The following is a 408-nucleotide window of genomic DNA, read 5'->3' on the forward strand; positions in this document are numbered from 1 at the left end:
CCATCCTCATCCTATCCTCATGCTCATTCTCGTCCTCATCCTTTCCTCTTCCTCATCCTCATCCTCCTCCTCATCCTCCTCTTAATCCTATACTCATTCTCATCCTCCTCCCATCCTCATCTTTATCCTCATCCTAATCCTAACCAAGTCCTCATCCTCATCCTCCTCCACATCCTCCTCCTCATCGTATCCTCATCCTCATCCTCATCCTCATCCTAACCTCATCCTCATCCTCATCCTCATCCTATCCTCATCCTTATCCTCATCACGATCCTATCCTCATCCTCATCCTGTCCTCATCCTCGTCCACATACTATCCTTATCCTCATTCTCGTCCTCATCCTATCCTAATCCTCATCCTCTTCCTCTTCCTCATGCTATCCTCATCCTCATTCTCGTCCTCATCTT

Source organism: Lupinus angustifolius, chromosome LG20, assembly GCF_001865875.1.
Source record: "Lupinus angustifolius cultivar Tanjil chromosome LG20, LupAngTanjil_v1.0, whole genome shotgun sequence".
Classification (NCBI taxonomy): Eukaryota; Viridiplantae; Streptophyta; class Magnoliopsida; order Fabales; family Fabaceae; genus Lupinus; species Lupinus angustifolius.